We start from the raw sequence: 14,233 nt of genomic DNA, 5'->3' as shown, positions 1-14,233 counted from the left end.
CAGTGTACAGGAATGCAAGAGATTTCTGTGCATTAATTTTGTATCCCGCAACTTTACCAGATTCATTGATTAGCTCTAGTAGTTTTCTGCTGGCATTTTTAGGATTCTCTATGTATAGTATCATGTCATCTGCAAACAGTGACAGTTTTACTTCTTCTTTTCCAATTTGTATTGCTTTTATTTCTTTTTCTTCTCTGATTGCCGTGGCTAGGACTTGCAAAACTATGTTGAATGATAGCGGTGAGAGTGGACATCCTTGTCTTGTTCCTGATCTTAGAGGAAATGCTTTCAGTTTTTCACCATTGAGAATGATGTTTGCTGTGGGTTTGTCGTATATGGCCTTTATTATGTTGAGGTAGGTTCCCTCTATGCCCACTTTCTGGAGAGTTTTTATCATAAATGGGTGTTGAATTTTGTCAAAAGCTTTTTCTGCATCTATTGAGATGATCATATGGTTTTTCTTCTTCAATTTGTTAATATGGTGTATCACATTGATTGATTTGCATATACTGAAGAATCCTTGCATCCCTGGGATAAATCCCACTTGATCGTGGTGTATGATCCTTTTAATGTGTTGTTGGATTCTGTTTGCTAGTATGTTGTTGAGGATTTTTGCATCTATATTCATCAGTGATATTGGTCTGTAATTTTCTTTTTTTGTAGTATCTTTGTCTGGTTTTGGTATCAGGGTGATGGTGGCCTCATAGAATGAGTTTGGGAGTGTTCCTTCCTCTGCAATTTTTTGGAAGAGTTTGAGAAGGATGGGTGTTAGCTCTTCTCTAAATGTTTGATAGAATTCACCTGTGAAGCCATCTGGTCCTGGACTTTTGTTTGTTGGAAGATTTTTAATCACAGTTTCAATTTCATTACTTGTGACTGGTCTGTTCATATTTTCTGTTTCTTCCTGGTTCAGTCTTGGAAGATTATACCTTTCTAAGAATTTGTCCATTTCTTCCAGGTTGTCCATTTTATTGGCATAGACTTGCTTGTAGTAATCTCTCATGATCCTTTGTATTTCTGCAGTGTCTGTTGTAACTTCTCCTTTTTCATTTCTAATTTTATTGATTTGAGTCCTCTCCCTCTTTTTCTTGATGAGTCTGGCTAATGGTTTATCAATTTTGTTTATCTTCTCAAAGAAGCAGCTTTTAGTTTTATTGATCTTTGCTATTGTTTTCTTTGTTTCTATTTCATTTATTTCTGCTCTGATCTTTATGATTTCTTTCCTTCTGCTAACTTTGGGTTTTGTTTGTTCTTCTTTCTCTAGTTCCTTTAGGTGTAAGGTTAGATTGTTTAGTTGAGATTTTTCTTATTTCTTGAGGTAGGCTTGTATAGCTATAAACTTCCCTCTTAGAACTGCTTTTGCTGCATACCATAGGTTTTGGATCATCGTGTTTTCATTGTCATTTGTCTCTAGGTATTTTTTGATTTCCTCTTTGATTTCTTCAGTGATCTCTTGGTTATTTAGTAACGTCTTGTTTAGCCTCCATGTGTTTTTTTTTTTACGTATTTTTCCCTGTAATTCATTTGTAATCTGATAGCGTTGTGGTCAGAAAAGATTCTTGATGTGATTTCAATTTTCTCTAAATTTACTGAGGCTTGATCTGTGACCCAAGATGTGATCTATCCTGGAGTGTTCCGTGTGCACTTGAGAAGAAAGTGTAATCTGCTGTTTTTGGATGGAATGTCCTATAAATATCAATTAAATCTATCTGGTCTATTGTGTCATTTAAAGCTTCTGTTTCCTTATTTTCATTTTGGATGATTTGTCCATTGGTGTAAGTGAGGTGTTAAACTCCCCCACTATTATTGTGTTACTGTCGATTTCCTCTTTTATAGCTGTTAGCAGTTGCCTTATGTATTGAGGTGCTCCTATGTTGGGTGCATATATATTTTTAATTGTTATAGCTTCTTCTTGGATTGATCCCTTGATCATTATGTAGTGTCCTTCCTTGTCTCTTATAACATTCTTTATTTTAAAGTCTATTTTATCTGATATGAGTATAGCTACTCCAGCTTTCTTTTGATTTCCATTTGCATGGAATATCTTTTTCCATCCCCTCACTTTCAGTCTGTATGTGTCCCTAGGTCTAGAGTGGGTCTCTTGTAGACAGCATATATATGGGTCTTGTTTTTGTATCCATTCAGCAAGCCTGTGTCTTTTGGTTGGAGCATTTAATCCATTCACGTTTAAGGTAATTATCGATATGTATGTTCCTATGACCATTTTCTTAATTGTTTTGGGTTTGTTTTTGTAGGTCCTTTTCTTCTGTTGTGTTTCCCACTTAGAGAAGTTTCTTTAGCATTTGTTGTAGAGCTGGTTTGGTTGTGCTGAATTCTCTTAGCTTTTGCTTGTCTGTAAAGCTTTTGATTTCTCCGTCGAATCTGAATGAGATCCTTGCCGGGTAGAGTAATCTTGGCTGTAGGTTCTTCCCTTTCATCACTTGAAGTATATCATGCCACTCCCTTCTGGCTTGTAGAGTTTCTGCTGAGAAATCAGCTGTTAACCTTATGGGAGTTCCCTCGTATGTTATTTGTCGTTTTTCCCTTGCTGATTTCAATAATTTTTCGCCAATTTGATTACTATGTGTCTCGGCGTGTTTCTCTTTGTGTTTATCCTGTATGGGACTCTCTGCGCTTCCTGGACTTGGGTGGCTATTTCCTTTCCCATGTTAGGGAAGTTTTCGACTATAATCTCTTCAAATATTTTCTCTGGTCCTTTCTCTCTCTCTTCTCCTTCTGGGACCCCTATAATGCGAATGTTGTTGCGTTTAATGTTGTCCCAGAGGTCTCTTAGGCTGTCTTCATTTCTTTTCATTCTTTTTTCTTTAGTCTGTTCCGCAGCAGTGAATTCCACCATTCTGTCTTCCAGGTCACTTATCCGTTCTTCTGCCTCAGTTATTCTGCTATTGATTCCTTCTAGTGTAGTTTTCATTTCAGCTTTTGTATTGGTCATCTCTGTTTGTTTGTTCTTTAATTCTTCTAGGTCTTTGTTAAACATTTCTTGCATCTTCTCGATCTTTGCCTCCATTCTTTTTCCGAGGTCCTGGATCATCTTCACTATCATTATTCTGAATTCTTTTTCTGGAAGGTTGCCTATCTCCACTTCATTTAGTTGTTTTTCTGGAGTTTTATCTTGTTCCTTCATCTGGTACATAGCCCTCTGCCTTTTCATCTTGTCTGTCTTTCTGTGAATGTGGTTTTTGTTCCACAGGCTGCAGGATTGTAGTTCTTTTTGCTTCTGCTGTCTGCCCTCTGGTGGATGAGGCTATCTAAGAGGCTTGATGGGAGGGACTGGTGGTGGGTAGAGCTGACTGTTGCTCTGGTGGGCAGAGCTCAGTGAAACTTTAATCCACTTAACTGCTGATGGGTAGGGCTGGGTTCCCTCCCTATTGGTTGTTTGGCCTGAGGCGACCCAACACTGGAGCCTACCTGGGCTCTTTGGTGGGGCTAATGGCAGACTCTGGGAGGGCTCACGCCAAGGAGTACTTCCCAGAACTTCTGCTGCCAGTGTCCTTGTCCCCACGGTGAGCCACAGCCCCCACCCCCCGCCTCTGCAGGAGACCCTCCAACACTAGCAAGTAGGTCTGGTTCAGTCTCCCCTGGGGTCACTGCTCCTTCCCCTGCGTCCCGATGCGCACAGTACTTTGTGTGTGCCCTCCAAGAGTGGAGTCTCTGTTTCCCCCAGTCCTGTCAAAGTCCTGCAATTGATTCCCACTAGGCTTCAAAGTCTGATTCTCTAGGAATTCCTCCTCCTGTTGCCGGACCCCCGGGTTGGGAAGCCTGACGTGGGGCTCAGAACCTTCACTCCAGTGGGTGGACTTCTGTGGTATAAGTGTTCTCCAGTCTGTGAGTCACCCACCTAGCAGTTACGGGATTTGATTTTACTGTGATTGCGCCCCTCCTACCATCTCATTGTGGCTTCTCCTTTGTCTTTGCATGTGGGGTATCTTTTTTGGTGAGTTCCAGTTTCTTCCTGTTGATGATTGTCCAGCAGCTAGTTGTGATTCTGGTGTTCTCACAAGAGGGAGTGAGAGCACGTCCTTCTACTCCGCCATCTTGGTTCCTCTCCTCCAGTATAATTTTTCTACTTACTACAGAGTAGAAAAGTCAGAGTTTGAGGAAATGATGCCCTTGCCATGCTCTCATGATTCAATTGTGTTTGCCTCTTTAATCATATTCATTTGACCACTTCATAAACGATCTGAGACTGTCCTCAAAAACCTGTGTTCCCAAAAGGAAACCCTCTTACACTGTGGTGGGAATGTAAATTGGTGCAGCCACTACAGAGAAAAGTATGGAGGTTCCTTAAAAAACTAAAAATAGAGCTACCATATAATCCAGCAATCCCACTTCTGGGCATATATCTGGAGAAAACTCTAATTTGAAAAGATACATGCACCCCAGGGTGCCTACCTGGTGCCTTCCCTGGTGGCGCAGTGGTTAAGACTCCATGCTCCCAATGGAGGGGGCCCGGGTTCGATTCCTGGTCAAGGAACTAGATTCCCACATGCATGCTGCAAGTAAGAGTTCGCATGCCACAACTAAGGAGGCTGCCTGCCACAACTAAGACCCAGCACAACCAAATAAATATTTTTTTTTAATTTAAAAAAAAAGAAAAGATACATGAACCCCAAAGTTCATAGCACTGTTTACAATAGCCAAGACATGGAAGCAACCTAAATGTCCATCAACAGGGGAATGGATAAAGAAGATGTGGTACATATACACAATGGAATACTACTCAGCCATAAATAAGAATGGAATAATGCCATTTGCAGCAACATGGATGGACCTAGATATGATCATACTAAGTGAAGTAAGCCAGACAGAGAGAGACAAGTACCATATGATACCACTTATATGTAGAATATAAAATATGATACAAATGAACTTATCTACAAAACAGAAATAGACCCACAGATATAGAAAACAAACTATGGTTACCAAAGGGGAACGTGGGGGAGGGATAAATTAGGAGTTTGGGATTAGCAGATACAAAATATTATATATAAAATAGATAAACAACAAGATCCTACTGTTTAGAACAAGGAACTATATTCAATATCTTGTAATAACCTATAATGGAAAAGAGCATGAAAAAGGATATATATATATATGTATAACTGAATCCCCTTGCTATATACCAGAAACTAAAACAACATTGTAAATTAACTATACTTCAATTAAAAAAAAAGAAAAACAGAAATCCTGTCCTCTCAAATCCACCCTGCTGAAGTAGAAATGAGTTTTGTTTTGGAACAGAGCCCACCACGGTTTTCAGACACAAAACTTTGCATTGGCCTCCTGATCCCTTGAGTAAGGAATGTGTGCCAGCCAGCTTTGGCAGGACATTATTCAGTTTTGTGACTAGGTTGAGGGAAGGAAGAAGAAATGTAACATTCATTTATTGACTATCAACTATATACCAAACAGCTTGAAAACACACACAAACCCCCCCCACAGTAATATTCATACCTATACATATATATGGTTTAATCCTTCATAGCAGCTCATTAATGTTGTCCCCAGTATGAAAAAAAAAAAAGTTAAACCAAATTAAGGGGGTGCATGTAAGCAACTTGATCCTGTAACCTTGTTAGACATTTTTTTGAAATCAGCAGACCCTTTAAGAATTCTAATAATGTACAAATGAATCTTCTATTGTCCTGATAACATCTCTTTGTACTACATAGAATTGACCACTCAGTTTTCTCCCTGTCTCAGGAAGGAAAAGATCCAATTAACTTCTTTGCCTGCCCTTCCCAATAAAAGCAAAGCTTTGTATCCTTTCTTTTTTTTTCCCCCCCCCAAAACTTGGCTAATACCAGATGTTGAAAGGTATCCTTTTTCTTGTATTCAAAATGTGAAAACATTACTTAACATCCTAAGAATTTGAGAGTGAGAGCTCTTTCTTGGGTAATGTCCTCTGGAGAACTTGAGGCTTTTACTGCTAAAGACAGTATGGTGCAATGGAAAGAATGCTGATCTGTAAACAGTGTATTTAATTGAATCCTTCAAAGCTTTGTTCTGTTTTCAGTTTTTGACTTGAATTGCTTACCGCCTCTACAAAATAGCCCTATCCTGTAAAATCCTACTGTGTTGAGTATCTTCACAGTGCTAATAGTATGGCCATTTCCTAGGACCTTATTTCAATAATCCTGTGTTGCCTTTTTGTTCAGTAGGGTAGCAGGCACTATTCAGGTAGTGAATGTTCATAAGGGCAGAAAATCAGACACCTGCTGTGCCCTCACTATGCAGATTTTTCCTGTGCTACACTTGTGAGCAGCTATACTGGACAAGTGCCTGTGTGCCTAACTGGAGGTCAACATAATAGTCCTGAGTTCAGCTAGGAAACTTCTTTGGCATCTTTAACTTCATCTTGGATTATCCATTTCCCCACAGCAGCAGTCACTTACCCACAAAGTATAAGCAGTGTTATGGGCCAGTAAAACATACTCTTAGTAACCAGCCAAAGCATTTAGCGCTAGATACCAAGTCCGCCAGGAGTGGGAGGTAAGTGTGATGCAATCGGTTGATTGCCTGGTCCACATCGATTTCCTCCTTTTCTCATACCAGAATTCTCATTTTGCTCAGGAAACTTCCTTCCCACCATTCATGTGACTGGGTAAGTGGACTCCATCCCCAGTTCCAGAGGTTAGTCCTGACTAGTCTAAGCCAGTTAGTGCAGGACGTTTCCCAGGCATTCCCAGGACATTTCCCATTTCCCATTTCCCAGGCAGCCGTTACTGGGCTGGGCACAAAACCTAAATTGGGCCGAATCAGACTGAGGGGAAGGGCTTGGTTCTTCCCCTCAGTCCAATTAGGAAGAGGTTTTTCCTGTCCCGCTGGAAGTAGCTGGCCCTAACTTGAGAAGTTGAGAGTTAGAATCACAGGAAATTAGGCTTTAGAATGAATCTGACACTGTAGACTGAAAAATTGTTTTATGGTGTCACTGAATCGAATGTAAGCTCACCCTTTCCTGGGACTGACCATTACTTCAGGAAAAAAAAAAAAAATTCCTTGTGACAGAAGTCAAGGTTTCTGTTACTTGCAGCTGAAATCATTTCTCACTGCTTGAAATGGGATAAAGAATCCCAGAGAACCAAGCTGACTGTCCATACATGTGCAGTCCCAGGACAGGAAGAGTTTCCTACAGAAGCAGGGTGCTTGTACCTGCTAAAAGCCGTGTAGGCAAAAGCTGCCCCTCCCTGCCCCCACTCCCCACAGTTCATTTCTGGGCAGTGGCTTGCTAGGCTTCTTTCCTGTTTTGTCTTTTCCTTTTTTTTTTTTTTTAAGTTTACAACTCAAATTAATTCATACCTGATAGTAGTTTATATCTGAGATAAGCTGTATTTTTTTTAAAATTCTTTATCTTTTCTGTCTTCCTTAGCTTTCCTCTGGTATTACACCAGGGCACTTGTTTAATGATGCCTTCCTCATTGGGTTAGAGATATATGTCAGATTATTTAACCTATTTCTCCATATTTCCTGTTTTAGAATATAAAATTATAAATGTAAGGACCACATCTATTGTGTTACTTAGATAGCAGGAGAATTCAGTCTTGTAATTCTCTTCTGACAGCTGTTCTCATATTCTCAGCTATATCTTCTCCAATGGGAAGAGAAAGGAATCTTTACCAATTTTGATTGTTCTAGGAGTCTTTGTGCTAGGAAAAACAAATGTGATATTATGGGACTGTTTTAGAAATAGAGTAGTATTGCTATATCAAAAGAGATGAGCAGCCTTATTGATTTAGAGCTTGCAGCCTTTTTAAAGGTAACAAATATGTGCTAGAACATGAGTAGTTGCATTTTAATATATACCAGGGAGCAAAAGATAACCTTTCTAAACTTCACTGTAGCCTCATACAAAAAACAAGATGATGGAAATATTTAGTGTAGTTTTTATAAGTCTGATAAAATGTTTTAAGGTGTAGAATGACTAATTTGGTTATGTCAAGTGTGACAATAAAATCCTCTTATACGTTATCCAAAAAGGAAATGAATATGCTCTAACACTTGAAAGATTCTGGTAAGTGTAGTCAAAACATTGGGAGTGGAGGCAGCGGGTACCATCCGAAGGGAGCCAGGACCAAATGTGTTCTGACAGTCTTCAAAACCTTCAGAGAAAGTGACCATATAGTACATGTGTTGAGCCTAACAAGGGGAGATGGGGCTTGGTGTGCAGACTGGTCTGTGTTTCCTGAAGCCAGTGCCACCTGGAAGGGGAAAGAGTTAGTCTGGAACTATAAGTAGTAGGAAAAATGATTACATAAAATTTAGGGAAAGAGTTGAAGAAAACTAATCTGCACTTGGGTACTAGTTTTCTATAATGTGATGTGCTGGGCAATAGCAGTAGCTAACATTGATTTTTGTGTGTCAGACATTGATTTGAATGCTTACCCCATATGATCCTTACAACTCTCTGAAACTGTGCTTTCCAGGACATGGCCAGTAGTCTTGTGTGGCTATTTACATTTAACTGAATTAAAACTAAATTAAAAATTCAGTTTCTTACTTGCATTAGCCACATTTCAAATGCTCAATAGCTACATGTGGCTAGTGGCTACTATTTGGACAGTACAGAATAGAACATTTCCTTAGTCTCAGAAAGTTTTATTAGACAATGCTTCTATAAGATGTGCTCTATTAACTATCTCTTGTTTACAAATCAAGAAACTGAGACCCACACAGGTTTAATACTACACCCAGGGTCATATAGCTATAGTAAGGAACAGAGCCAAGATTGACATCCATTGTAGCTCCAGAACCTTTGCTTTTTCACCACTATGCTCTTTGTGGTGAAAGAGCAAAGGTCAGTTTGTAATAAAGTCAATTTGTAATAATATAGTGCCATGTCTTCTGACAGTTTTATATTAAATGCACTTTTTATATAAAATGCACTTACTGTTTTAAAAATTTACAAAAAATGTATAGTTCAATAAAAGTATAAATTTATTAATATTGAGATATCGGGAAATGTGGGCCTTTTTTTTTTTTTTTTTTTTTTAAAAGGTGAAAGATTTATATGATCTGGGCCATGTTATTTTTTTTTTAATATTTTTTATTGAAGTATAGTTAATGTACAATATTATGTAGGTTATGGGTGTACAATTTAGTGATTCACAATTTTTAAAGGTTATATTCCATTTATAGTTATACAGTATTGGCTACATTCCCTGTGTTGTACAGTATATCCTTGTAGCTTGTTTTACACATAATAGTTTGTACCTCTTAATTCCCTACTCTTATATTGTCCCTCCCCCCCTTTCCTCTCCCCACTGGTAACCACTAGTTTGTTCTCTATATCTGTGAGTCTGCTGCTTTTTTGTTATATTTACTAGTTTGCTGTATTATTTTGGATTCCACATATAAGTGATATCATACAGTATTTGTCTTTGTCTGACTTACTTCACTTAGAATAATGCCCTCCAAGTCCATCCATGCTGTTGCAAATGGAAAAATTTCATTCTTTTTTATGGCTAAGTAATGTTCCATTATGTGTATGTATACACACACACACACACACACACACACACACACACACACACCATATCCTCTTTATCCATTTATCTGTTGATGGACACTTGGGTTGCTTCCATATCTTGGCAATTATAAGTAATGCTGTTATGAATAATGGTGCATGTATCTTTTCGAATTAGTGTTTTTGGGTTTTTTTTTGATATATACCCAGGAATGGAATTGCTGGGTCATATGGTAGTTCTATTTTTAATTTTTTGAGGCACCTCCATAATGTTTTCCACAGTGGCTGTACCAATTTACATTCTCAACAATGGTGTACTAGGGTTCTCTTTTCTTCACATCCTCACCAACATTTGTTATTTGTGTTCTTTTTGATGGTAGTCATTCTGACACATGTGAGGTGAAATCTCATTGTGGTTTTGATTTGCATTTTCCTGATGATTAGCGTTGTTGAGCATCTTTTCACGTGCCTGTTGGCCGTCTGCACGTCCTCTTTGGAGAAATGTCTATACAGGTTTTCTGCCTATTTTTTTTTAACCAGGTTTTTTGTTTTTTTTGTTATTGAGTTGTATGAGCTGTTTATATATTTTGGATATTAATCCCTTATTGATGATATCATTTGCAAATATTTTCTTCCATTCAGTAGGTTGTCTTTTCATTTTGTTATGGTTTCCTTTGCTGTGCGCCATGTTGTCTTAAATCCTATAATGAGCGAGTTCTTAGAGGTGATTGCTGGCCCCAGCTGAGTTTTATCTCTTGACTCCTGCCTCCAACTATATCTAAATACCTGAGTCTCTCTTTCTTATTTCCTTTCAGTTGTCTTTGTTAGAACTATCACTCTCCAGAATTATTGCATTTACCATTGCTCATTTATATTTTGGGGTTTCTTAAATGAAAGTGTCAGTTCTTTAAATAACCCTTAAGTAACTTGTCTTTGAGACATCTCTAGGAAGTCTTAAGATTCTCTGAAGTGTTTGTCATTGGCTGGGAGTCACTGCAGTAGAGCTTGGAATTCCAGGAAAAGTTAGCCCTTTTAGAAAACTTACGTCTTTATTCCACATGAGTACAACACTTGAGAAGAAAAGGAGTGGAATTCTGTTTTCCTTTTTCATCCTTTGTGTGCTCTAATCCTTCCAAATGATGTGCCTATAGAAAACATTTTGTCTTTTTCAAAATATCAATAGTGTATGAAGTGGAAGAGGATATGGAGATCTTTCATCCAGTCATGTGTTTATTGATGTTTCATTGAATACGTTGTCATACCCAAATATATAAGTAGGTGCTAGAGATCTAAAGATAAATATGACTCTCCACAGCTTTCAGAAAGCTTGCAGTCTTAATGGGAGAGACAGTGGCACAGAGCTATATGCTATACTAATTCATAAAAGTATTCCTGGGGTCCCATGGGAATACCCTTATGGGGCACTGTACCCAGTAGGGACACCATCTGAAAGCAAGAGTTCTTAATTTTGCATAAGAGGACTCTTCGGGGATCTGATAAACTCTAAGGATATTCATGTTGGGGCGGTTGTGGATTAAGTGGTATTATACTGGAATTTTGCCTGATGATTCAGGGATCCTCCACCAGACCTGTTGCTGCCCCATGAAGAAAGACCCAGAGAGATACGTATACACAAAGAAAGATGTTCAAACCAGAGCACTTGGGACAGTAAAAAGTGGTCTAAAGCATTTAAATCATGCAATTTTGAAATATTTATTGATCGAAAAATTGGTTTTACTGTATTGGTGAACCCATACTATAATTACATTCAAAACCCTTTTAGAAAACCAAATTTATTCTAAAAATTCAAATAACATATCTGTGTATAGTAAAGCAAATAATTTAAAATTGATTATCTGAATGATTTTGCCTATTCTGGTAAACACATAATATTAAATTTACGTCTTAATCATTTTTAAGTGTACAGTTCAGTAGTGTTAAGTATATTCACATTGTTGTGCAATAGATCTCTAGAACTTTTTCATCTTGTGAAACCAAAACTCTATATTCATTAAACATGAATTCTCAGTCCTCCTCTCCCTAGCCCTTGCTTTACACTAATAATTCTCAGCCATGGTTTTTGATAAGAATTACTTGAGGACTTCTTAAAGGGCTTTGCTGATCCTAAGCCTCACCCCAAAGATTCTGATCCAGTTGGTCTAGGTTCTGCCTTGGGCCTTAGCATCAGTGTAAAAGCTCCCGCGGTTATTCTGATGTATAGCTAGAGCCAGTGCATTACAACAAGCAGCAAATCAGCTTGGCCATTCCAGGGGACATGTCTTCACAGACTTCTCTTTGTCATCTTTCTGTTCACAATGTAATAATGCCGTTATTTCCCAAGCTTTCATGTATATACAAATCACCTGAGGATCTTGTTCAACTCTACATTCTGATTTAGCAGGTCTAGAGTGGGGCCTGAGACTGCATGTCTAACAAGCTCACAGGTGATATTGATGCTGCTGGTTCATGGACCACACTCTGAAAGGCAAGGTGATAAGCAACTTTATGGTATTGTCAAAGTCAAGACTTTTGTGTTGGGGAAAATTCAAGTTTCCAAATATCATCTTGTTGCCATTCCATAAAATCCTTACAGTCTGATGTGTTTTCTGGATGGCTAACTACAAGGTCATCCATCTCTGCTGGCATTGTGCTTCCATTGATATAAATCCTACCCAGAAGTATATTGCCCTGCATTATCCCAACATCTTTGGTGATGAAAGGAAAACCAAGGAATACATAAGCTTAATCTTACTTTCTTCTTTGACATTTCCCACTTTAGGTTATCTTCGATATCTTATGTCCATAATCATTGTGGAAAGGTGTCTTTTCTTTAATTTGTAACCATGAAGAATTACTCCGAATACTGAAACAATGGAAAGATAATGATTGTACAATGTCAGATGACACCCTTTATCCATTAGGACTTATATTAAAGGAACATCCAACTCAAAACAAACGTACCGGTGAAGGAGATGTCATGGTTATTGTAACTGGTGGGAGGTGTGCAAGCTTGAGATGGTTTAATTAGGCAGCTCAGCAGGATATTAAGGTGTACACGTCTACACACCACTCAGTCCAGAGGGAGAAAGCTTACAGAAGAGTGAGGAACATCTCCCCTCATGTCTTACTACCCACATTCAGTCCTGAAATGGTCTGTGGTCACCGAATATCCTGTAGTGATTGGCTTAGGCCTGGGTTATGAGAGGGAGACCTCACTGCTTCCTGTTTACTACTACCTAAATGTTTTTACATAGGTATTTGTTATGGGTTGAATTGTGTCCTCCCCCCATCCCCCCCAAGATACGTTGAGGTCCTAATCCTTAGTACCTCAGAATGTGACTTAGTTTGGAAATAGAGTTGTTACAGATGTGATCAGTTGAGATGAGGTCATACGGGAGTAGGGTGGACCCCTACTCCAGTATGACTGGTGTCCTTATAAGAAGATGTGAAGGCAGAGACAGGGAGACTGCAGTGTGACAATGTAGGCAGAGATTGGAGTTACATAGCTGCAAGCTGAGGAATGCCACAGGTTACCAGCAAGCCACCAGAAACTAGGAGGGCGCAAGGAAGGATTCCCCTACAGATTTCAGAGGGAGCATGACGCTGCCTACACCTCGATTTCCGACTTCTAACGTCCAGAACTGTGAAACAGATTTCTGTTGTTTTAAACCACTGAGTTTGTGGCATTTTGTTTCAGCAGCCCTAGGAAACTAATGCAACACTTATCCATTACGTTAGTTTTAAATATTGAAAAATCAAGAGTGTATTGGAGGAAGGAGGGTAGGTTATTATAAAGGCAGTGAAAAGTACAACAGCATGATGTTTGCATAGGACTGTAAGCCGATGGTTGTTAGTGTTAAAGTATTGGGTTGGCCCAAAAGTTCATTCGGGTTTTTCCATAAGATGTTACAGGAAAACCCGAATGACCCTTTTTGGCCAATCCAATATAAGATTCTGTCATCATCTTTCCATTGTTTCAGTGTCCCTTCAGCGACTTCCCATTACTTTTAGAATAAAGATCAGAATCCATATGTGACATGTGAGGTCCGGTGTCGCCTGGTCTTCCTCATGAACCTAGCTAGGATTCTGCTCCTGTCCCCGTGGGCGCTAGTCACCGACAGCCCATCAGTTCTTCAAGCACAGCCTTGTGCTTCCCATCTCATATTCTGCACATGCTCTTCCCATTATCTGTGCTGCTGTCTCTTCATTCCTGCTCTTCATTCACCTAGTTTCATGCCCATTCATCCTTCAGATCTCAGTTCTTAATTCACTTCCTCATGGAAACCTCTCACCTTCGAGGACCAGGCCAAGTTCCCCTGGTGTGTAGATTTGTAGCACACCGTACTTCTTTCCAGTGACTATAATTGTAATTTAATAGCTAACTAATTATAGGCAGGTACTATAGTTAACTCCAGTTTGAAATCAGGGCTGTTGACTCCAAAACTTAAAAGCCCCAGTACGCTTAACTTCCTTATGGGCAGGGCCCATTTTCTGTCTTGATCACCTTTTTATCCCATCTGGCATAGTACTTTGCACATAACTGGTACTTAACTAATATTAGTGTAAATTTTTTAAAAAGAAAATGTTAATGAATGAAATGTAGTTTTAACAAATTCAAGTAAAGAGCCAACCTTGGTGTGTTTGTGTGGTACTAGGGGATTTCCATATCACAGATCACATTAGGAAGCTTGTACTTAATTCTTCAATCAGTGGTTCCCAGGCTTTGATCATGTGAGCGGGTGTAATTTT

This window comes from Balaenoptera musculus, chromosome X (assembly GCF_009873245.2).
Source record: "Balaenoptera musculus isolate JJ_BM4_2016_0621 chromosome X, mBalMus1.pri.v3, whole genome shotgun sequence".
Taxonomy (NCBI): domain Eukaryota; kingdom Metazoa; phylum Chordata; class Mammalia; order Artiodactyla; family Balaenopteridae; genus Balaenoptera; species Balaenoptera musculus.
The sequence above is the reverse complement of the archived record's forward strand: the minus strand, read 5'-3'. Positions refer to the sequence as shown.